This window comes from Sturnira hondurensis, unplaced genomic scaffold (assembly GCF_014824575.4).
Source record: "Sturnira hondurensis isolate 20B ecotype Veracruz unplaced genomic scaffold, ASM1482457v3 Scaffold0022017, whole genome shotgun sequence".
NCBI lineage: Eukaryota > Metazoa > Chordata > Mammalia > Chiroptera > Phyllostomidae > Sturnira > Sturnira hondurensis.
The window spans coordinates 252,361-277,629 of NW_028094648.1; the positions used below are offsets into that span (position 1 = coordinate 252,361).

The 25,269-nt window shown below is 35.5% G+C and overlaps 1 pseudogene; it reads right to left on the reverse strand.

The window, feature by feature from the left end:
* Positions 1–490: 490 nt before the first annotated feature.
* LOC118978590 (tigger transposable element-derived protein 1-like) lies at positions 491–5,467 on the reverse strand (annotated as a pseudogene).
* Between the last annotated feature and the right edge of the window lie 19,802 nt (positions 5,468–25,269).

A 25,269-nucleotide genomic window follows, 5' to 3' on the forward strand; every position in this document is an offset into this window, starting at 1 on the left:
CATCCTTTTTAAAGTTCTTTGTATTATATTTCTCTTCTATTGTTCCCAAGCCTTCAGTAAAATCTTGTTAAACATTACAACCTGTTCTCAGTGATTCCTGTGGGGAACTGAAAATCCAGCTTTCTGCGCAAGCTTAAAGCAGTTTGGACCTGAGAGAAGTTAGTCTTAAGACAAAGGATGAGAAGACAGGATACAGAGCACAGAGCAAACTGTGAGCAGTGTGGCGGTCAGGATCCTAGAACCAGGTGGCTGCTGAGTGTGGTGAACAATGACCCAAAAGGTGTGCGGACAAACTCCAGAGGTATTGAGGGTTCAGTTCTAGATCATGAAATAAAGTGAATATAGTTACTCACACAAATAATTTTGGTTTCCCAGCACATGTCAAAGTTGTTTATACTATATTGTAGTCTGTTTAGTGTAAAATAGCATTTATGTCTTTAAAAAACAATGTACATACTTTAATGTAGAAATACCTCATTGCTAAGAAATGCTAACCATCACCTAGGTCTTCAGCAAATGTATTTTTTTTGGTGGGGGTAGACCTTGCTTCAGAGTTGAGGTTGCTGGTCAGGATGGTGATAGCCGAAGGCCGGGGTGACGGTGACAGCTTCTCAAAATATGACAGCAATGGACTTTGCCACGTCAACTGAACGATTTCTCTGTAGCATGGGATGCAGTTTGATAGCATTTTACTCACAGTAGAACTTCTTTCAAAATTGGAATCGAGTCTTTCAAGTCCCACCACTGCTTTATCAACCAAGTATATGCAATATTCTATATGCTTTGTTGTCATTTCAACAGTCTTCACGAAGTCTTTACCAAGAGTAGTTGTGATCCCAAGAAACTATTTTCTTGCAACAATTCAATCATATCATCTGGCTCCAGTTCTGATTCTAGTTCTCTTGCTATCTCTGCACATCTTGAAGTTACTTCCTCTACTGAAGCCTTGAACTCCTCAGTCATCTGTGAGAGTTGGAATCAGCATCGTTCAAACTCCCATTAATGTGGGTATTTTCACCTCTTCCCATGAATCACAAATGTTCCTAATGATATCTAGAATGATGAATCATTTCCAGAAGCTTTTCAATTTACTTTGCCCAGCTGCATCACAAGAATCACTATCTATGACAGCTATAGCCTTACAAAATATATTTCTTAAACAATGACACTTGAAAGGCAAAAGTATTCCTTGATCTATGGGCTACAGAATGGATGTTGCAATAGCAGGCATGAATACAACATGAATCTCATTCTGTATCTCCATCAATGCTCTTGAATGACCAGGCTCATTGTCCATAAGCAGTAATATTTTGAAAGAAATTTCTTTTCCAAACAGTAAGTCCCAACAGTGAGCTTAAAATATTCATGTAACTACATTATAAACAGGTGTGCTATCATCTAGGCTTTGTTGTTCTATTTCTAGAACATGGGCAGAGTAGCTTTAACATAATTCTTAAGGGCACTAGGATTTTAAATGTTAAATGGATATTGGCTTCAACTTAAAAGTCACCAGCTGTATTAGTCCCTAATATGAGAGTCAGCACACCCTTCAAAGCCAGGCATTGACTCCTCCAAACTGCCAAAGTCCTACATGGCATCTTCTTCAAATATGAGGCTATTTCACCTACACTGAAAATCAGTTTTGTGTTGTCGTCTTCAGTAATTATCTTAGATGGAGCTTCTGGATAATTTGCTGTAGCTTTTACACTCAGCCCTTACTGCGTTACCTTGTACTTTTGTGTTATGGAGAGGGTTTCTTTCCTTAAACCTCATGAACCAACCTCTGCTAACTTCAACCTCTCCATTGGCAGCTTCCTCACCTCTGTCAACCTTCAGGGAATTGAAGAGAGTTAGGCCCTTGCTCTAGAATAGGCTGTGGCTTAAGGGAATGTTGTGGCTGGTTTGATAGTTTACCCAGACCAGCAATGAAGTTCTTTCACTTTTTTATCATTTGGGTGCTCACTGGAGTAGCACTCTCAATTTCCTTCAAGGACTTTTCCTTTGCATTTATAACTTGGTTAACTGTTTGGCATAAGAGGTCTAGCTTTCAGTTTTTCTTGGTTTCTTTTTTTATTTGTAAGCGTTTTTTAATTTAATTGTTGTTCAAGTACAGTTTTCTGACTTTTACTCCCATCCCAGCTCCCCCCACCAGTGCTTCCCACCTCCCTCCCATTTCCACCCCCCTAGTTTTTGTCCATGTGTCCGTTATACTAGTTCCTGTGAATCCTCCCCCTTTTCCCCTGAAATTCTTTCCCCTCTCCCCTCTGGTCCCTGTCAGTTTCAACATGTCTTTCTTACTAAGCTTAATCATTTCTAGCTTTTGATTTAAAGTGAGAAATGTGTAACTCTTCCTTTTACTTGAGCACTTAGAGGCCACTGTAAGATTATTAATGGGTCTGATTTCAATATGGTATTTCAGGGAATAGTGAGACCCAAGGAGAGGGAGAGAGACCAGGGAATGACCATTTGGTGAAGCCGTAAGAGCACACACATTTGTCACTTAAGTTCACCATCTCATATGGATGTGGTTCATGGTGCCCAAATGACAAGAGTAACATTAACTATAACAAATATGACATGTGGTATGTAATATAAAATATGTATGACATCAAATATAATAATATAAAATACATTAAAATGTAATAATGTAAATATTGTATGAATTTTTTGTCAAAGTGTAAAACAGAGACACAAAGTGAGTAAATGCTGTTGAAAAAATGACATCAACAGACTTGTTCGATGCAGGCTTGCCACAAACCTTTACTTTTTAAAATGTACAATAACTACAAAGTAAAATAAAGTAAAATTTACTAAAATGAGGTCTGCCTGTGTATAGCAAAGTCCTCGAAGATTGCCAGAAGTTCTAAACTAGGACAACCTGGTAAAAGCCTGGACAAAGTGTATTCAGGTGGAATTCCAGCTATAGACTGTGCATTCTAGGGAGAGCTCCTGTGCCTCATTATCCACTGCATTACCATTAGGTTAACAATTTCTGCACACAGCTCTATGTTATGAATATTAACAACCACATGCCTAATTGTATATACTGTGAATAAGTTAGTATTTTTAAGAGTAAATGGGTGTGAGACTTATTTCCATTTTGGTACATTTTACAATTTAATATTCCATGATATAAAAAAATGTAAAGGATATATTAATCTTCAACTAAGTAACTTTAATCCTGTATTCACCTATTCATTTCAAGTTATAAAGTCCTTTAATTCAGAGCTAATACCTTTTTCACTAAAATAACTAAAAAATAAAAATCATTATACCCCAAATGCCTCAATGGTGTCCTGCCACTCAGTAGGCAGGACTAAATGGATTCACTTTAGTAGCAAATCTAGAAAAAAATCTGACCATTATTCTCGGACTTTATGTGAACCAGGGCTGTGCATAGGTGAGATGAGGCAAGGAGACCAGAAAAAAAAATCAAACAAAGAAGAGTTTCCTGCATTTTAGACACAGTTGCAACTCCAGGCACATTTCAGTTATTAATGAACCCTACTGTGGACACTGTCAGCTGTGTATGCACATAGGTAATAAGTGAACATATTGTATTTCCCACATTTAAAAAGAAGTTATGTCTTCTTGGACCTAAGTAGCTTACCCATTACTCAAGAAGGAATAGAATTTAGACGATATTTCATAGTTGTACTCAAGAGAAAAAGATAGAAGAATTCTTACCTCAAATTTTGTTGGTCAGGAGTTTAACACCATGCATTTCTCTCCCTCTGGCTCTACAGTGTTTCAATAAAATAGAACATATTTAAAATAAAATATTGCAATAGCACCTTACCCCTATCATGTATGTTTACTAATTTTGAGCTGTAAGGTACATTTTCTAAATTTATATTTTAGGAATCTTGCAAATCAGTGAACCAAGGAATTAAAGACAGGGATATTTCTGTGCTTGGAAAATAAAAAACTATGATCTAATTATAATTGTTAATATGAATTAGAGTTGCTTCACAGATGCTAAAAGTAGAAATTGCTAGTGAATGTTTTAATAATTTCAAAGCTATTATCATGTGTGTAGGTTCTGATAATGTGACAGATTTATCACTATTTTAACTTAACAGAATAAAGTTTTATACTTAGAAGACTATAAAATTTTATTCTAACTTTAATTTTCTTTAAAATTCATTGTAACTATAATTTTTGCCAGTGGTAGTATAAATTTTAAGACTTTAAAATTTGTGGATTTTAACTTAAATCCTTAAAAAATTTTTTCATCTAATTTATCTAAGCAAGTCATAATGTAGTTAGGTAAATTTCCTGTCATTTACAAAGGAAATTTGTAAGTGACAAATCTGTTCAGAAATAAGGATCTCAGTGAGGTCAAAAAGACATGGATTCAACAAATGTGGAGAATGAATGAATGAACAAATGAACATATGAATGAATAATGAATGAATATTGTATCTAATTGACAGTAAGTTATTCCAAATACACAGATATAAAAGTTTAATCTTTAAACTTATTGTGTTTATTTTTTTCAGTGACATCTCAGTATTTCAATTCACACCTTTGTTGAAAATTAAAATTTATATTTTAAAGCTACTTGTTGTTAGAATCCCCCTGATTCTTAATGTATAATTTCACAAATAGTTTATATACTAAACTGCCACTTACTAAAAATATCTTCATTGTTTCTTTAAAATTTATTTTTTATGGATTTAAAATATCTATAAATATCCCACATTCTAACTATGTGCTCCTTTGGTTAAGAAACAAAATATTATTTCCAATGCCCTTTAGTTAAAAAAAGGTTTTCATTTAATTTGATGTTTCAAAAAACAGTTTTATTGTTGTCAGTGATAAAAGTGCAACTCAAAAAACAAATGTCCTTTACTCTCAAAGACAAGGATAGCTCATGCCTTGAATGCCATCACAGACAGGAAGTTGCTAGCACTAGTTTGAAACAGGGGTTTCGGGAATTCTTTAAAAATTGTCCACCAGTCAAAGAAGGAAAAAATTCTTTAGAATAAATGTTAACTCTTTTAACAGATTCATATGTTATATGAAGTTTCTTGCATACAAAAAAGATTAGCCAAGGAACTGTAATAATCAGAATGGCAAATTAAGTTTTATCTACTTGGTTTAATTACTGTTAGTTAAATCACATGTAATAAATTGAAACTGTATGGAAATATGCATGATAATTATAACTTTAAATTATGTTGGTTACACACCATCACAAAACATATCAAAAAAGCTGAAAATAAGTAACCTTGACTGCTTTAATTTTTTTAACACAATCAGAATTTCTAATGCATATTAGGTAATATGCATTACCTAAATAAAATGTGTGGGATAAATCACTCAAATAATTTAAAGATTACCTACTAGGAAAACAGATTTGGGATACTGTCTCCACATACACTGTTACTGATGTCTGATCGAGGGTGAAGTCTCCATTGACTGGCAACTGATTATCCAGGCACTTTTGCTTCCAGAGCAACATGATGTTTTATTGCAATTGCTTTCCTTTGCACCTTGCCATAGTCTTAAAAAAAAAAAAAAAAAAGCAAGTTATACTGTTGCAAGCGTGTTCAGCACCTTTTGGAGAAGAAAAGTGTTCACTTTTCAATTGTCTTTGGGATTTGGAAAGAAAATTATTAAATGTATCATAGCATATTATTGATTGGAAAACTTCAATGCCATTATTTACATTTCTCAAAATATTACTACACTTTACAAAGGCAAATCTGATTTAAGGGACAACTCTTAGCTCATGATTAATGAAATTAAAAAGCAGTTGCTCACAAATGAGTAGGATTTTGTCAATAGTCCTTGGTAACCCATCCTATATGAAAGTTATTGCAGAATTCAGATATATTTCATGATAAAAAGATATAAAGTAAAAAACAGAGAAATACATAATTTGGTCTCTGAAATTCATAGAGTAAGAACATAGAGATTTAGGAAGGATTTGTATGTTTTGGACTCTTTGTAAGTGAGGTGTTAGATGAATTGGCTAACGAAGAGCCTATGCTTAAACCTGTAACTGAAGTGGAAAAATATTGTCACTAATGGAAAAAAGGGCAGAGGCTTTACATCTTTTCTGTATTCCATCTCACTGTGAAGTCAATGGGGCGAGAAATATAGGCAATTACAAAGATTCATGACTGAGAACCTACTGAGAAACAGTTTAACATCTTAGAAAGAACAGAGAAGGCATCCCTAGTCATTAATTATAGAAATGTCACAATAAAAAGCATTGCATCGAGTCTGTTATCCACCAGACTGGTAGCTTTTAGCTGGAGGCAATATTATGTAGGACTCAGCTAAGGTTTGCGTGTCAGACAACATAGGCTTTTTTCCCATTTCTGTCACTCCAATGTTTTGTAATCTTGGCAAACTCAATTAATCTTTCTTAGCCTTCATGTCTCCATATTGACAAATGGAACTAATAACGATAGCACTGAAGTATACCTATGCCTGCAAGTCAATTTCTGCGGCTTTACACTCTGCACTGATGAACCTTGTATATTGACTTACAATAACTTCCTGCAAGTCATCAATAGATTAAAATTGCCACGGTACTCCATTAGTTAATGCTAGTCTCTTAAGATCTCAAAGTAAAGAAATGCTCAAAGGGATAACATTGAAAGTTTTACAGTAAGTTAAAAGACAGATACTTGCCAAATTCTTCCAGATACAGGAAAGGAAATCCATGATTTGACCAAAAAGAGAAAAAAAAAATCTTATCAGACATCTACACTAGGGAAACAAGTTCAAACTATGCAGGAAAGCTAATATAAAGAATACACAATATTTCCTTTTATATTCAAACAAGAATATCTGAATGGTATTAGCAGGAATTTCTTGTTCTGTAGTACTGATAGATCTATATATTAATTTTGGATATTCATATTTATAATAAAAGATATTTCCTATGAAAACAAGCCTCATTCTACATTTAGAACATGACTTGATTTTGCAATGAGTATCTAAGAATTATTCACAATTTTTCTAATTGTAATAATTCAAATAAAGGAAAAAGCTTAATGTAAAATGAAGCTATATTTTATTGTTATTTGTATTGTCATTGAGTGCTGAAAAATTATAAAAGGCCCAACCATTTATATAATTATAGTCACATTTATTCTAGCAAACACATTAAAATCATAATGTGATTTTATGATTAACTATTATGCTCTGCACTCCTCACACGCCCCTAGGACTTTTTTCTATTCCACAAAAACCTCAAACAACTTCCCTCATCCTAATCTTTGCACTTGCTGTTACTTTGAAGGCATGCTCTTCCTGTGAATGTTCAGGTAGCTGAACATTGCCATCTTTTAGATCTTAACCAAAACACCACTTTTCCAGAGTCCTTGCTGACCACACTATTTGAAGCCCCTGCCCTAGTCTCATTCTATCAAACAACAGTGATTATGTGCTTTAGAGAATTCATTACACTCAGAAATTACCTTTCTGAAATTCCTAGTAACATAGTTACTAGGAATCCGTCTCCAATACAGTCCAGCCAATATAGAAGACATGCTCCAAGATTAATGTCCAGGATTAGAGTGGGAAGATTCTACACTTAATTGCTTGTGGCCTTCTTTAAAGATAAGGATGTTTAGAGCCCATTCATCTTCACCTTTCAACCTCATATTTAATTCTGGAATGCCGGAAAACTTTCAAATAGCTTACAGTTTCATTATTATTTAATANAAACGACGGTGATTATGTGCTTTAGAGAATTCATTACACTCAGAAATTACCTTTCTGAAATTCCTAGTAACATAGTTACTAGGAATCTGTCTCCAATACAGTCCAGCCAATATAGAAGACATGCTCCAAGATTAATGTCCAGGATTAGAGTGGGAAGATTCTACACTTAATTGCTTGTGGCCTTCTTTAAAGATAAGGATGTTTAGAGCCCATTCATCTTCACCTTTCAACCTCATATTTAATTCTGGAATGCCGGAAAACTTTCAAATAGCTTACAGTTTCATTATTATTTAATAGAAATTACTCTTCGGCCATGAACTGGTGAATTAGAGGTGAAGCACAAGACATAGTTTTCCTCACTTCACACTTAACTGAAAAAAGATATCTCATTCCAATTACATATTAATTTCTGTTTACAGAGAAAAACTTGAACTAATGGCAGACTCAAATTTTAGATGAAATAAATCCAAAAACAAATGAATTTGTCTTAGTATCCTGCTAATAGTTTATTTATCAAACTCTAATGTTCAATATTGTAAAAAATATATAAATAGCTTTTTGTGTAGATATAACAAATTTCAAAATCTCTCTCAATTCCTTAAGCATGTTCAAGTTAAACAAACTTTTCTATAATTTTTCTCACTCAATAATTAGTAGAATTACTTGTATCTTCTATTTTCCCCTCAATGTAATTAAGTTTATTGGCTTAGGTTTTTTGTTGTTTATATTTTGATTTTTTTTGATAAGCAGACCCAAGTCTCAAGATGTGAGCAAATAGGTTTCAAGGGATCTGAGTGTGCTCTTTCCATCTCTCATATGTGCTTCTTTCTGATATTGTGTTTAAATGATTTTTTTCAACATTCCTGCTATCCCTCCTACTCAGGCCACATGAAAGGGAGAGGATGGCTACCAACAGTTCCTTAAATTCACACAAAAAAGCTCTTGTTGCAAAGAAACACAATTTCAAACAAAATTTTAATCTCTATTTTTTTCTCTCTCCATTTTTCTAGCCCAACTGTAAATTCCTCTTATACATCCTGCCTCCCTCCCCCACAAAAAAAAAAAAAAACAACAGGTCTCAGGTGGCCTTTTCATTGTGTGTTGCCCATCCCTGGACCAATCATGTGTTGCTCACATAGCTCAGTAATGGACTCTCTTTACAGTTAGTTCTTCTGGGAAACCAGGGAATTCTTCTGGTGTGTAGTGTGATCCCCAAAGATAGAGTGGGTCAAGATGATACACCTAGCCTGCACCCCTGTGGCATCTGGACATTTAACAGGTGGTGATTTAGTGCCATTTAAGGTTTTCTCTGGAATCTGGAGATAGCATATCTGTGTTTTGTAACAAAAATTAGGAAGAGGAAAGAATAGTTTAGAGATACCAATTGTGGACGTAAGCACAAGGATCAGGGAGCTGCGTGAATAGTTCAGAACATAGATGTTGAGTTTCTCATGTAAGTCAGTGTTGGTGAGGCTGTGATCAGAGAGAACAAATTTCAAGAAGATATTTCATGGAAAAATCTTGACAAGGCTCAATGAATAATTAAGAAAGTTAAGGGATGTTGCAAATGTTAAGGATGACCCTTGTTTCCATTTTAGGTCACGAGTTAGATGATATTTCCATGCATTGATTAAGAGTCAGAAGAACAGATCTGGACTGCAAATAGGGTGAAGGCAATGAGTTAAGGAAAGAAAATACATTAAATAATAGGTATAATACTGTAAAAACTAGGCAGGCATGCTCTAGCTGTGAAACTGGGATCCATCACAAAGAAACATGAATCTAACTCCTTACATAATGACTAATCAGAAGAGATTGAAAGTGAGGCCCAGAGACAGCATCTAGACATCTAGACATCATCATCATCATCATTTGCCCTATCGCACTGGTAAAGCATTTGAAAAACTCGCTTTAGACCCGTCTACTCCCACGTTTTGTTTTCAGGGTTTTCAGAGCCTCTCTTTCCTTCCACTCGGCCCAGTACCAGCACACTGTCACAAGGTTCACTCTTCACTGCATTTCCTCCATTCTCAATACATTTCCAACCATGACGTAGTCACTTTACAAAATGTCACCCATCACCCGTTAACTGTATTTCTTGAGGTGAAGATTTCACCTAGATTTCTAGCAAGTAAAATCTTCTTTTTAAATTTGACAGTAATCAATATATGTAAATACTATAAGAAGTGATAAAATCACTGAGAAATACTAGAGAAAAGTTTACTGAATTTAGCTGGGTCTAATTTGGGAGGAAACACATAAGAACATAAATACCAGGAGGCAAGGATCATTGCCAATTACCAAAATGGGCAAACTAGAGAAATCATTCTCAAAGATTAGAACTATGTTAAATTGAGTCTGAAGGGTCAATAAAGCAATGTTCCAATACTTTAATTTAATTCCAATTCTTTACTGATTTTAACGAATGGAAAATCTTTACAGGAAAGTAAAAGAATAAAAATAGACAATTTAGAAAAAAGAAATAATGTGTGGTAACATACTCTAGTAAAAGCTTAGAGAAATACAGAGTAAAATTAAGAATTGAAATCAGATAAGACAAGTGGAGCAACATCTCTAGAGCAGACTAGAGATTCCGGACACAGGCTCATGCTGCATATAAACAAGTACAAGTAATTTAGCACATTCAGTTGACCTTTAAAATCAGTAGAAAATGCACAGCTTACTTCACAAATAAGTTGGAAATTGTTTATATTTTTAAAATACAGTGAAATGCATATTTCACATTACCTTATATTATACCTAACAAAAAATTGAGTAGCTTAAAGAGCTGAATTTGTGAAAGATAGGAATGATTTATTCTAAATTAGTTTAGAGGTAACAAAGTCTTTCTAAGCAAAACACAAAACTTAGAATCCAGAAAAAAAATGATAGATGCATGGAGCTACATAAAAATGTAAAACATCTGAAATATAAAGGACATCATTAAAAAGTTAAAAGTCCAATGTCAAAATAAAGAAATTATTTTAATTTGGATAAGCAAGATTAAAATTCTTAATATGAAAATTACTTATAAAAATCAAAAGGAAAATATAAATAATCCAATAGAAAAAAATGGACACTTATTAAGTTATTTCAAAGAAAGAAATGCATGTGGCCAGCTGCTAAACAAATGAAAATTTGCTCAAATACACTTAATGATATTTTAAATAAATATCCATTTCCACTGCCCAAATAAATGAAAATGCAAGATGCAAGATATATATATATATATATATATTTTTTTTTTTTCAATACACTGAGTTGGTGGATTTGTTAGTAGTTACACTTAGGAGCTCCTGGGTAAAAGCTGACACTGGCCTCTGTATAGAGAGAGCAAGGAAAAACCCAAGAAAGGTGTAGATAACTTCAGATTTGTAAGTGGCAGGTATCGTACTTAAGGAAACTTACCTACCAGGCTTAGCCTGAATAGCAGCAATACGAGATCTCGCCTGCCCACCAAACCTGAAAAGCTTAGACAGAGCCCTAACTGGTTCACTCATATATTCAGTCCACACACCAAACCTGAAAAGCTTAGACAGAGCCCTAACTGGTTCACTCATATATTCAGTCCACATGGTCTTAACATCTTACTCTCAGACCTGTCTTTGAAATAGCTCCCACTATAGAAATGTTTTGGCAGAAGGTCCATTCCAATAACAGTGGATGGGGCAAAGTAACTTCCAGTTACCAGTATCCAGCTCATAAGCTCAATCAGCAGTCCTATCCGCTCCTCTTAATGACTTCCTCCAACAATTTATTGAGTAAAAATTTGTAGAACCTTGATGAAAGAAAAATGTCCAGTGTTTATTACCTCTAGGAATTTATTCTAAAAAAATTCTAATATGTTTACAAAGATATGTACAAACTATCTGCATGTATAAAGAAAATAAATTAGAAACAATATGTGTCCATCAAAATACATAAATGGTTATACATATTACAGTTTTATATACAAAGCAATTTTATGTAGTAATTTAAAAGAACAGAATAGCTATTCTAAATACAAGAATTCCTCCATATGTAATAAGTTAAAAAATCAGGTTGCAGAGAAAAAGGTGAAAATTATTTATCTTTATCATTCATTTACAAATAAATGAATCAGACATGGCACTGTGTGTGAGAGAGGGAGGGTATGTGTGTACATGTTCTTTTGGGGTTAAAACCATAGAACTGTGTCTGAATGATTCACAGAAAACTGACAAAGGTTATAGATAGAATAAGGAAGAAAAGTAACTTGCTATTTTAATTTTTGCATCTAAATAATTCAAATTATTTATATAAGATGTATTTATAGCCCTGGCCTTTGAGGCTCAGTGGGCTGGAGTGCCGTCCTGTAACCAAAAGGTTGTGGGTTTGATTCCAGGTCAGGGGACCCATCCAGGCTGTACATGGGATCCCCAGTCCAGACATGCCCAGGAGGTGGCCAGTCAATGCTCCTTTCTCACATCAATGTTTCTCTCCCTTCTTTTCTCCCTTCCTCTCTCTCTAAAAGCAGTTAAAAAGGCACTGTCTTTTGATAAGGGTAAAAATATGTCTTTATAAATTCTTAATTCAATCAACTTTATTTTAATATGGGTCAATTAAAATTTTGCTTTTGAACAAATTGGAAATCTCAAAATTTTTATTTCATTATATATAAAAGAGGTTGCATTACCTAGATATTCTAGGGATTCTAAAGGCCTAGAATCAAGTTCACGTCTGGTACCACAATGAAGATGACTTTGAGACTGTTTCCACATGAGTAACTGGGATTAAAGGAAAGTGGCTAATTTACAGGGTCTCTGTGAAAAATCAAAACTGCAAAAAATTGCAAAAAGTCCAAAAAAATCAATGTGTTATCATTATTACAGTACCATAACCCTATGGTTCTATCAGTGGTATATCATATTGCCTAAAGGATAATATAAATCATGTGTATGCATGTATATGTAATGTATATGCATATTTTACATGTAAGTATATATAATTTTGTTTACTCGTACAATATTAACTTCTTTCTGACATATACCACTTTGTCTTCTGGTAAACCCAAGTACAACATCCTTATCTATAAAGAGTCCATACTGGAAGTATTTATAAATTATGTATTAAAATGAAGTTCTGTTTCAAAAGAAGCTTCATGTATTTTGAAATCACATTTTACCTTTATTTATAAGTAAAGTGTACATTTTAACAGAAAGTACTGATTTCTCCCTTTTGAGAGAAAAAGAGACTAAAAAGCAACTTAATTTCTTAGAATGGTTTTCACACATCACAGAGTATTAAATAGATGCCAATTGATTTTTCCTCACTTGATTGTGTCCACGTCAAGGTAAGTCTAGCCAGCTTCACCTCTAACTTATTCATTCCCCGAAGCGCTAACAAACTGATTCTTCCTAATAGAACAATTATGCACATGTAACAAAATCAATCACTCTTCATGAGGCATGGGCTTGCATTTACCTGTCTGGATGTAGAAGCCTAAGGGTAATGGGCCATTAAGAACTGTGCTTTCTTAGCCGCAAAATATCATGAGATTGACTGGCAAAGAATGAATTTTTAGATAAGCATGAAAATCTTAAGAGGCCAATTTGTTTATACTTCACTTGGAAGACTGCCCTTTCGTTTAGAGTCCCACAATGAGAGTTCCTTCTTTCTACTTCAGAACAATCATTTCAAATTAGGACTCTACATTTATGGAACACAGACACTGGAACGTTCTTACTAAAAAACAGACAAAATCATCTCAACTTTAACATCAGATTAATAACTTAGAATTTTTTAGGAAAGAAAATGTTTTTGTAAAAGTTCATGTTCATTGTATCCAAAGTCTGGAGAAGAGAGTAACTAAACATTTAGAGTACAATTCCTCTTCTCCAAACTAAGCAACATATTAGAATTGATAATCTACTAAACAAACAGAAACAACAACCTCCACTCGCACTTGAACTCAGGCATTTGCAATCAAAAAACACTAAGTACACAACCTTATAGTTTTAGAAAACTGCAAGTGTGAAGAGGTTTCTCCTCTGTCGAGGTTTGTCTCTAAGATCCCCTCTGTCTATGAATTACTATAAACCATAGTGCAGAGACATCAGAATAATTCACTGATTACTTATCAAGAGAATGCTGTATGGGGGTACTCTCCTACTACTCTATGGAAGCACGCAGAGATCAAGCCCTTTGTTTCCCCAGACCAGCACATACCGCAGTCTGCTGTGATAGCCTGTTTGTGGAACACTTCCTCTTTAATTACTCCTTTATTTTTTTTCTGGCTCGTACCACTCAGAGGTAGCAGCACAATACCTAGGAGCTCTTTTTCTCAGAGGATATTTATTCATGGAGAGGAGGGCTAACTAGACCAATGAGAACAGTTGGCAGGGGTTTGCCTCTCACCTGAGCCTCTCACCTGAGCCTCTCACCTGAGCCTAGTAGAACCAGGTTTCCCTGTTTCTCAAACTATCCTATCCCTGACAAACTGACCTGAGATTTGGCAGCCGTTCCTTCAATTTAAACCCTCTAGCAAAAAGAAATGCCTTCTGAATACAAGGCAAAAAAAAAAAAAAGACATTCGAAGGTGCCAAAAAGTTAGCTTTCATTTTTCTTTCTATTGTAGTATATTGAAATTGATCTAGTTGAGGAGAATAAAGCATTGGGTGAACTCAAGCGATTTAGAAGGCTTTCCGCTATTATCGGTAAAGGGAGTCGACAGCCTTTTCTATGGCTNTGCCTTCTGAATACAAGGCAAAAAAAAAAAAGACATTTGAAGGTGCCAAAAAGTTAGCTTTCATTTTTCTTTCTATTGTAGTATATTGAAATTGATCTAGTTGAGGAGAATAAAGCATTGGGTGAACTCAAGCGATTTAGAAGGCTTTCTGCTATTATCGGTAAAGGGAGTCGACAGCCTTTTCTATGGCTCATGATTTTTTTTTAAATTAATAATGATTCCTTTCAAAAGTTCCTAGCTAAGAGTTATTCTTTGTTAATGATTATTGCGGTGTGTAATAAACAGTGTCTTATCAAGAACTGCATTTCTAAGCCACAGATCCCTGGTTTTAAATTATTTTCAAAAATGTTTTTTACATTTCAATAAGCACTTTTTTATAATTTCATAAATATAAAGTGACACACAGATGGTAAATATAGGACCACGATTTTGTGGGTGAGAAAGCTAAAGCTTGTGTGTAAATTAGGGATTTTAGAATCCCAGCTGTTGATTCAGCTGCCACAGCAAAATCTCTCAAATGTGGTGTTAGTGGCAGCTACTAGGTGCTGAGCTCACTCACCACTCCTCTTTCCAAGAGTGACCTGAGGTGACCCCAATTTGAAAACCAACTTATTAAGCAGGTATCTGTTACCTAAAGAACAGGACGAGATCACCTTTTCAAGCCTTGGTCCCACTCAAAACCTGGGCCAGCAGCAAGGAAAAATCACTATTCTGAGTCACACAGGAAGGCATCTAGCAAATACAACTTAAACTAAAATCTCTTAAGAATATAAGGTCCATGAGAGATGGGACTTGTCTGTTTTGTCTGATGTTTTATTCACTATCTAGGCCACAGGTTTCAAGCACAAGACCTGTGGGCCGAAACTGGCCCTCCACCTTCTTTTATTCTGCCCATCACTTTGTCTCTACCCAGCGACAACACTGAGCTCCCGCTTAACTGTTACGGAGTAGTTCCATGTATGCATTCCTAAAATTACATTAGGCCCTTTGAAGACAACCGCAAGGCTGATGTGGCCCCAGGTTAAAATGAGTTTGACACCCCTGGTCTAGATCAACAATGCCTTAAAAATATCTTTTTGCAATTGGGAAGCTGGGAGATTTATTCAGAACAAACTAAAGAATTTTTTAGTGCTAGATTTTGGGTTGTTTCTGAACGTAGCATCCTCCTTGACTTGCTGCAGAAGCTGCAAGCTTAATGCATGAGGATGATTATTCTTTTCTTTTCTTTTAAAGATTTTATTTATTTATTATTTTGGAGAAAGCAGAAGAAAAAGATGGAGAGAAACATCAATGTGTTGTTGCCTCTACTGCACCCCTGGGGAACCTGGCCCCCAACTTAGGCCCTTAGGAATCGAACTGGTGACCCTTTGGCTCACAGGCTGGCACTCAATCCACTGAGCCACACCAGCCAGGGCAGAATGGTTATTCTTTATCTTGATGAATAAAGCAAGAGATAAAAGAACATTTTCCAAATATTATAAATTATTTATAGCATTTTCATTTCTGAAAATGTATCCCCTCTAACTAATCAATTGTGTCTGCTAAAATATAAAAAAATTAAAGTATCAACAGGAAAAAAGTTTGACCACAGAATGGAAGGAAACAAGTATGATTCAGCTAGAAAAAGGGATTCTACATTTGGGGCATGACTTACATGGCAGGGTCAGGACGTATCTTAATGGTAGAAAGGCCCTAAGTAATTAGATGTGCACTGTAGACAATCTTATGCAATACACTGCACTTTTTAATTGCTCACTTATTTAAGACATGCTGATATGGCAAATAAGTTTTGGCATATCTTTTAAGTAAAAATTAAAAGTGAGTAAAAATGTCTAATTGGAAGTAGGTCTTCTATGACTGAAGGAATTTGCATGCACCCATACAGGCAAATCATACCCATCCTTCTCACTTTATCCAATTACTTGCAAAACTTTGCTCTAATGCACATGATTATTGCAATTCATTTTTACTAGATTTTGTGGATAACCTATAGTGTGTGAGGTGCTCAGCTAATCACTGGATAGAGTGAATAAAAAGACCTGTATATTTTCCTACCCTAATAGAATTTGCGATATATAGGAATGAGAGAGAGACATCAAATACAAAACTGCACTGATAAGTGAGTGAGTGAATGAATAAATGAATGAATGAATACTGTCAATTTTGATAAAACCATAAAGGAAAGTTAAAAAAGAAAAGTAACATAATAGAAGGCCGTGAAAGAAATAACAAGGAGACTATAGCATCTGTAGGTAAGGAAGGCTTCTTAGCAAAAGTGAGATTTAACAAGGAACCCAAAAGATGCAGAGGGTCATCCAACTGAAGAGGTGAGAAAGACACTTTCCAGGAAGGGTAGACAAGGTCAAGGGGCAGAGGCCAACTGAAGAAAAGTTACAAAGTTTGCAAAAGGAAGGCCTTGTCCTTTCAGAAAAGTTACATGCTTAAATTTGTAATTTTAATGTAAAGATGGGACTTACAGAGTTACAATCTGGTGCTTGAGCAACTCTGAATGGTCTTCAAACTCTCAAATCTGTTTTTTAAATAATTTCTTAAGGAAAATGATTTAGATAAAAACAGAAACTGAAAACAAACATGAAAATATCTTCTATCCACAATGGGATGGCTAACCAAATATGATATTCTAAAGAGAACTATTTAAATACAAAGTCTGTAATTCTGGACTTTATCTGGGGAATTGTAATTGGTGTAAATGAATTTCGGATAGCTTTTTTTTAGGACTGATGTTGAAAATTACAAGCTGCTTTTAGAAAAAGAACAGAAAAGAGAAGCCACATGATATATACATATATAATCATAGGACTTAATTTGTAAGACAGACTTGATCAAATGAGTGATAGAAAAGATATTTCTATTTACTTTTCTACATGTTGAAAAAGTCTGAGTTATAAACAATTCTGTATTCTTAAAAAGATTATATCTATCTATTTGAAGTTTCTGTATATAGTGTGTGTCTATTATCTGCCATACCTTATGCTTTGAACTGGAGTTGGAAAAAGAAATAATAACCAATACTAGCTTTCTATTAGGAGGAGATAAATGAACTATCTGAAAGCACAAACACTTCTTCAAACACCTTAGGGGTTTTATTGATGTAATTATTATTATAATTCTTCTACATGTGGGTAATGTGATGTAGATTGTTAAAGATATTATAAAGAAAAGCACAGAGGCAAAGAGGAGAACCTTCTATAAGATGTGGTATGATCATTTAGTCATGAAAAAGTAGATATGTGTCAGGAGCCTCAAGAGAGATTACGTGTTTTATGCAGAAAGAAGAGCATGCATGAGACCATGGTGGTGAGTAGAAAACGTGGAACATTAAGGTAAGAATAAGCCAGGGCAGGCTGCCTCTATGCAACTAATATGGGAATGAGACCAGGCAATTATAATTCTTTACCAAGATATTGACGTGAAATGAATCACAGACACAATGTTTATAGACACAATGCTACCTTTTAATTCCATTTGGCATTATTTTGCATATTTTAAAGGAGAGTTTTCAAGTAAAGCATCAAGTCTCCCTCCATGTGCCACAGGTACATTGAGTCCCAAATCACAAATATTACCACTGTTAGTAGTTTGAGTGTCATTTTATTACATTACTGTAATCTTAGTTAGCCTTTTCAAGCCTTGTTTATAGGATGTTTCTAAGGTGGGGAGGGGGAAGGAATGGGGGTTTAGGGCACAGGGCCTCGGCTACCACTCTTAATATGAAGATCTGGATGTCCCGATTAGCTGCTTTGGAAGGGGACAAAAGAGAATAGACGTTGCCTTAAGGTCAGTCTGATCCCAGACTAGTTTGAATCAGGATTATTTAGTATTTTTCATGGAACAGATGTGCACCGTACATGAGAGAGAAGTGTCTTAGATCTCATGCAAGAGGACCGCCTGGGAGTGTGCTATTAACCTACGAGAAGAATATATGTGGAATGGACTGCCAAAAGGTGGGGCAGTTGGCAGCCAGAGAAAAATGCATCAACCATATCACAGATGCACAGTCAATTGTTTTCAATAAAGGATTCTTCAAAAGAGCTACAAAATTTCCTGCCATAGGAAGAGTTTTACACATTTGTCAGTCACAAAGCATACGAACCATCTTTCCAGAGCATCATCAAAGTTAAATAATGATCATAGTAATTACAGTTAATACATAGAGAGGACTTCATATTTGCCAGACACTGTTCACACATGTGCACACACATACACTTGTGCACACATCCTGTTTCATCAGTTTCAAAACGTCCACACACTCACATGTAACCCTTCTGAAATTTGGCTGCATCTTACAATCAGTTCTGTGGTTTGCCAGTGGCAGTAAAGACACAATTGTCACTGTCTGTGCATACCTTTATCTCGTTGTCCCCCTGGCATGACTTGAGAACTTCCCCTCTAAAAAGGATTTAAAAAATGTACGACTCCTAAATTTCCTTAAAGCCCAAGTGGAAACCCCTCTTCCCCAATAACATTTTGCAAATTTAAAGGGATCCATAAAGGTTTGTTTGAGGGGTAGGGAGTCTTTATCCTGCTTCCATTGTTCAGATCTGTGTTTACCACAAACCCCGATGTGCTTCTTTCTCAGGACCCAATGAACTCCTCCCTGAGGCCAACTGAAAACTCTTTCTAGAACAGTTTCCTGGCTTGAGACTCAAGGGTAAAAGTCATTGCTGCCAGTCTATTTATTTACACAGAAAAGAAAGAGGCAGCCCTTGGATGAATCACAGTGTTGATTGCTCCCTGGCCCACTCTCATTTGTACTTGTTGATTCTGACCTTGGAGTTTCTAGAGAAGATCTATGCTTATGTCTACTGCCCAGGGCCACCGTTTTCTTTTCTTTCTCCGTCAGTATCATTACTTGATTTCTCATCTCTAGGAATCCCTTTAACCCTTTGTTTTTTTTCTGGTAGAAAATCCCCTTGATTTCTAACAACAGTATTCCTTACTTGGCAAAGGAGGGTTAATGTTTTTCTGTAATTTCAGTAGAATCCTCACACGAGATGAAATAATTGCGTGAGCTGAGTATTCAGAGATTCTTTTACATGGCTGGATTCAGCCAGAGATGTTGTTTTTCTAATAATTGCAGTAATTCACAATAATATAGTAGTAACTGGGCTTATGGAAGAATTTGACTATTTTCTAGATTCAGCTAAAATCATTCAATATTTTAGAATTTTAAACTTTTCTTTGTACATGGATCATGGTGGAAAGAAATAAAGCCATTTTTCCATTTTCTAAGAATTAAAGCAAAATTAAAAATGCCGTTTGAATCTATCACTTACTTGCCTTTCGCACTTCTTTCAACAAAAGGAAGAAAGGAAACTCGTGATTTGAGTGGTCAAGGAATGGGGGGAAAAAACAACAACCCAGGGCCACCTCCTCTGCCTCTTTCGAATGCGCTTTTTCTCAGACGTGCCTTTTCTGTTTCCCTGTAAGTCTAGTTTACCTGTGGCCTCGCTACCTCAGGCTCTGCCTCTACTAAACTTGCCATTTGATGTATCACAGATGAAATCTAACTGTTTCTATATTATTTATTGTGTTTTCCTCTGTCTCCTGACAAAGAGCTAATAACATGAGGTCAGAGGTAGTTGTGGCACAGTGGAGTGAATCATGGACCAAAAATCAGAAAAATCTCCATTCACGAACTAACTCAGATGCTCAGCCAGTCATGAAACCTCCAAAACTTCTTCTTTCCCTGGGATATGTGATTAATAAGAAATTCCACAGGGATAGGTTAGGATCACATAAGTATTAAAATAGATGAGGGAGGTATTATAAAATATATATAAGGCTCTGCTCTTAACTGGAAAACACTATCTTTTATAATCATAGATGATGTCATTTGGCCAAAAACTTGATTTATGGAAATTACAAAGATGAAAAGATGACATTTTTCTCTCAATTCCAATATAACAGAACACAATTCAAAATATACATTCACCAACTTAGAAAAACACACCTGCCATTCTTTGAAACTGATGGTTCCACTCCCTCACTAGTAAGCTAAGAAAACAGGTATGTGCTGGTCACATGTAACAGATACGTACCTGCATCTTCTGACCTGAGAAGGCATTTGCTTTCTCGAGAACAGTCTTTAAACACTAAAAAGTAAACTTGTTCAGAAGCTCAGAAGGTCAGTCTAGCTAAGCACCCCCAAAATTTGGCAGTTGCTCCATATGCTATTTAAACTTTTAGGACACATATAATTGTACAGAAAATCTCATTAATACCGGATCACTGTCTGGTATTATTTCCATGAATTTTGCTTCCTGGTATAAACATAACAAAGAACTACAAACATATGTAAAATTCATTGATGAAAATACCCACTTTTTTTCTGAAATACAGGATGAGACTAAGAAGTTGGGTCATGCTCATATATAAAGTTCAAATTGTTTTAAATGTATTCCCATGTGGCAGTTCAAGGAGATAATACATGAATGGGTTAAGTAACAGCTTTCTCCTACACTGAATTGTGAAAACAGATTAAAATGGCCAAGTAAGGAAAGCCACCAATATTTTTTCACATATAATTGAGAGGTTTTCTTAGGCTCCGCTGAGAAAGAAATGCCAATCAGCCATAAAATAGGCAATAAAGAGCTTTACTGAGGTTTCTGTACCTGGGCGAGGTTCCCCTGGTCTGCAGAGTCCAAGCAGGGAATGTAGTGGGGTTTTATTTTCATTGGCTCCCCATGGAAGCTGGGGATTGGTGCCCTCTGAACAAAGCAGCGACATAGCACTGGTGGTCTCTTCCTTGGACTCAGGTTACTGTGAGGATGCCCGTCTTGGCAAAGTCCAGCTGGAGCTTCCTCCTATCCCCGCCTACCCTAACAATAATAAGACAAGAATTGCCACTCTCTATGTGAAATACACAAGAATACAGGGTGAGACAAAAGTAGGTTTACAGTTATTGGTACACAAAAGTTTAGTTTTGTATTGTTATTATCTATATGAACAACTGTAAACCTATTTTTGTCCTAGCTTGTAGATAGATACATGCATGTGAAATACCAGTCTTCTTATAGCCTGATAAAGATTTACGTAGTCAAAGATTAAAAAGTCTTAAAAATAGAAATTTTGTTTTCATAAGATGTCAGCTAATTTGACTTTTACCTTTATTCAACTGAGAACAACAGGATTGCAAATGTAGGATATAAATCTAATCCTCCCCTTTACTCAAATAGTATTCTATAGCATAACTACACATCACTATCAGTAATTTCATTTTGCAACAGAAACAAGACTAGCATGACCTTCAAAAAGTCTAAAAAGTGCTCCCAGTCCCTCTGCAACTCTGAGAATCCTGTTTACCGCATATACTAGGGGAAAGACAAAGAGGAAATAGCATTCTCTGAATGCCACTCTGTGTCAGGTTTTGTTTTCTCATATTTCATCACCATGACTCTACTCTTTGATAGAAGGAACTGTGGTCATGCATATAAGTGCTAAATATTGTTAAAACGGGCAGGAGAGAAAAGCGTGAATACCTCTCACACAGAGCCTACAAGTTGAAGTCAAGCTTGATTTCCTTTCATGCAACGTGTACTTTGGTATATGCATACCATGTCATACGGATATATACATATGTATCTTCCCAGCTCCCCAAAAGAGGGGATGAGAAGTTGAGAAAGAGAGACACAGAGAGAGAGATTAACTCTTGTACTTTGTCCACTCCAATTTGCTCAGATAAACATATTAGTATAAACAAATAGGTCTTATAGGGTTAAACAAACAACTGTAATCTTCCTCACAGATAGTCTAGGACGGGGATGGCAGCACCATAGTCTAGTCATCAGGTCTCCAAGTTTCTTCTCTCTTTTGCTTCCAGGTCCTGGCTTCTGAACTTGAAGTAACATTATTCCTTGGTGTATTAATAGTCTTACACACTAAAATGTCTTATTAAAAATGTCATTTTCAGCCCTGACTGGTGTAGCTCAGTGGATTGAGCGCGGGCCTGCGAACCACACGATCGCGGTTCGATTCCCAGTCAGGGCCCATGCCTGGGTTGCAGGCCAGTTCCCAGCAGGGAACTCATGAGAGGCCACCGTACATTGATATTTCTCTCCTTCTCTCCTTCCCTTCCTCTCTAAAGATAAATAAATAAAATCTAAAAAAATGTCATTTTCAATAAATTAACATAAGTATATATCTAGTACCTTGCATTTTAAAGAGCTTTCTTCATAAGTCAAGTTTCCAAGGTGTCATCCTGTATATTTTGATTACCACCTAATTCAATATTATTCTTTAAGCTGAAAACTGAAAACAAGTTGTCTTGGAGTGTAGACTCACAAGGCGCTACCAATAGGAAGAAAGAACACCTGTATTCTGCACTTCAGCTCTTTAGGCAGGTAGGTGGCAGGAGCTATCTGACCCTAAACAATTTGCTTCTGAATCATTTTTCACCACTCAGTCAAAATGGGTTATTTCTGCAATGAGTTAAAAAATTCACACCTTTTTTATAGAACAACAAATAAAGAAACCCAAACTAGTTTTTCCAATGTAATGTAAAATAAGAAACAAAATAATCACATAACAGAAAAATAACCTCACCCATGTAGTCTTAATATAGAAAGCACTCTCCGCCTACAAGACAACCTGCATGCGTGTAGAAATCTACCAGGGCACGTTCCCCAAGTTGTGTTTAAATGGGTATTTGGCCTGAAATTTATGTGTGCTACAAATCTGACTCCATTTAATAATTCTTCAATGTTATTCCAACTGTCAAAGCCATTCATTATAAATTTATTTTAAGAAAAGGGGATTAACTGATATTGTTATTCTTTGACACATTGTAAATTCTAGATAAAGTTGGCTGTCAATCTCTTAGAACTACCGAAAAGAACCCTGAGATTAGAAATAGTGGGTACGGAGCCAGAAATAGCCCATAAAAGACTCAGAGAATCTCTCACCTTGAGGTACATTTTTACTCATATTAGTATCAAAATGGCTAAATGTTATTTTGATTCTCCAGTAAATCTAATAGTACCCCAAATGTCAAATATTATATTTGACATGTCAAATATAATATTTGAAGTCTTGCTGCAAGAGACAATGAGTTTTAGCTATTTACTATCATCAGCTCAACTATTAAAACCATCATCTGCCCTGGCTGGTGTAGCTCAGTGGATTGAGTGTGGGACTGTGAAGGGCCTCTGGTTCTATTCCCAGTCAGGGCACATGGCTGGATTGCAGGCCAGGTCCCCAAAGGAGGCACAGGAGAGCCAACCGCACATTGATGTTTCTCTCCCTCTCTTTCTCCCTCCCTCCCCTCCTCTCTAAAAATAAATAAATAAAATCATTTTTTTAAAAAAAATCATTTCATCTTAAATCTTTCTCAATTACCTTAACTATATTGTTTTCAAAAGAAATTTTAATTTTTTTTCATAATTGACATAGTCTCTGAGGAAGGCAGGTAATTCTTGCCCATCTTTATTCCAGAAACTTACTTTATACTAAATTTAGGTACAAAAGGTGAAAAAAAATCTGAGAAATTATATAAGAAAAGTAATATTAGCTTTTAATTTTTTGATAATTGGTGTCTTCTTTGCAGAATCCCTAGAAATCTTAGTGCAGTGTAGGTCTTAAACCGACACCTGTCAGAGGCAGGCAGCCCCACCAATTAAGCGCAAGTCTTTATTGCCACTAAGTCCTGGCAGCAGATGTGCATTTCTGTGGAAAAAGAGCCTCCAGAAATCTCACAAATTGCTTTTCCTCAGAGGGCAAAAGAAATGAACCTCTATATTAGCAGAAAGACAGCATTAAACAGCTGCTCACAAGTCTCTCTCCAAAAGCACTTGATTTCTATAATAAACAGAATTAAATTGTGTCCATTTCTGGTCCTAAACAACAGGGTTGGGCTTTAAAATGCAGACCAGGCGCATAAAACGCCACTGTAAAATCTAGCCTCTATCATAAATAGGGCAGTCTAGGGAAATTCCAAATTGAAATTGTAAGCCAAAGCTTATTAACCAACCACTTTAAAAGGACTTAAGCAAGTTTTGTTTTAATTATTGTTTCTTTATTTCTAGAAACCAAATTTTAAAACAAAACTTTGTGTTTGAAAAAACAACAGGGTCTTCCTTCATTCTTTCCTTTCTTTTCTTTTTCTTTTCTTTTTTTTTGCTGTGCTAATTTGAAATGAAGATAAAATTAAAATCACCATTCTTGTATAAATGCCAACATGTCATTTGTGCCAAATGGCTTTATCCTGGGTACCAGCCCCATCCATTAAAATCCCCAAATGGAAGGGAGCAGGGGATTTAGTGCTTTCCCTGTTGAGAAGACAATGAGCAGAGTAGAGAATTTATTTTCTTTTATATGCAATCCCTGCTGATGACATGAGTGTACACACACTCCTGTGAGAATAGCTGTATCATTCCCAGGTTCCTTACACCTGCCTGAAACCCTTGGAGGCCCAGTTATCATTCTGCTCTGCATGCTCAGAAGACATCAGAACTGAGCTCTTGGATCTATACACCTAGGACATGATTCCTTTGGTCTATTTATTTTAAGTATTCCATCTTCAAACACTTGAATGAAAGAAAGCACTAGGAGCCAGAAGAAATAAAGAGAGAAAGCCCAGAAGAAATATTTGAATGTCAAGAGACCTAAAGAGTAGATATTTTGGAAGTGCTCTCTATTGTTTGATTTTCTTTCTCTTTAATTGTAAATGGAGTACACCATAAACTGCAAGAAAAATGCAACAGTACTCACGATTACAAACCTGCACAAACTTTATGCCTCTCAGATTCCTAGCTCAAGTGTGACGGCCTAACAAAGACAAAAGAAGATCTGTAAAATTTTTAAAAAATGATAGCAGCAAAAAAAAAGACTAAAGAAGAGTAAGATCCTGCATGAGAATC